This window comes from Oncorhynchus clarkii, unplaced genomic scaffold (genome assembly GCF_045791955.1).
Source record: "Oncorhynchus clarkii lewisi isolate Uvic-CL-2024 unplaced genomic scaffold, UVic_Ocla_1.0 unplaced_contig_9149_pilon_pilon, whole genome shotgun sequence".
In the NCBI taxonomy this organism is placed as follows: Eukaryota; Metazoa; Chordata; class Actinopteri; order Salmoniformes; family Salmonidae; genus Oncorhynchus; species Oncorhynchus clarkii.
In genome coordinates, this window is record NW_027259549.1 from 27,839 (window position 1) to 28,830 (window position 992).

Genomic DNA, 992 nt, shown 5'->3' on the forward strand with positions numbered 1-992 from the left:
GCTAAACTTGACCTCACCACGTGACCATAACACCGACACTTTATAAAAATATAATATTTTACATTTATTATAGCAGTTTAAAAAATAAAAAAGATCACTTAAGATTTGTGTTCACTTGCAGCGTGTGAGCCATTTCTGTCTGCCTAGAACGGGGTCAGAATTTATTTGAAGCATTATGGGATTTGTAGTTTATGGTCTGCAGATAGTGGGCTTCTGGGCTACAGTCGATAAATCAATTAAGCCACTTCAGTTTTACAAACAAAGATGCAATGGAACAGGTGACAGATGGAATAAATCAATTCTCATTTTCTCCATTATCCAAATGTATATCAACATCTCTTGCCAGGAGTAACATAGCCTGCATGCATGTCTGACTGTCTGTATTTCCTCTCTTCAGCTCAGACAAGACGCCCAGCAGCCATGAGAGACAGGCACCAGAGGTCCCTCTGCAGAGGAGGACAGAGAGGGCCCACCATAGTTGGGGTCTGCCAGCTTGCTGAAAGCCAGAACAACGTAGCCAAGCTGGCCTTCTTCTACTACCTGGAGAGGGTGGAGACCAGGATGGCTCATAATAATGTCTAGAACAGAGCGAATGGAATGGCATCAGCTGTTTGGAATGGCATCAGCTATTTGGAATGGCATCATCAGTTTGGAATGGAATCAGCTATTTGGAATGGCATCAGCTATTTGGAATGGCATCATCTGTTTGGAATGGCATCATCTGTTTGGAATGGAATCAGCTATTTGGAATGGAATCAGCTATTTGGAATGGCATCAGCTATTTGGAATGGCATCATCAGTTTGGAATGGAATCAGCTATTTGGAATGGCATCAGCTATTTGGAATGGCATCATCTGTTTGGAATGGCATCATCTGTTTGGAATGGAATCAGCTATTTGGAATGGCATCAACTATTTGGAATGGCATCAGCTGTTTGGAATGGCATCAGCTATTTGAATGGCATCAGCTATTTGATACCATTCCACTGGCAG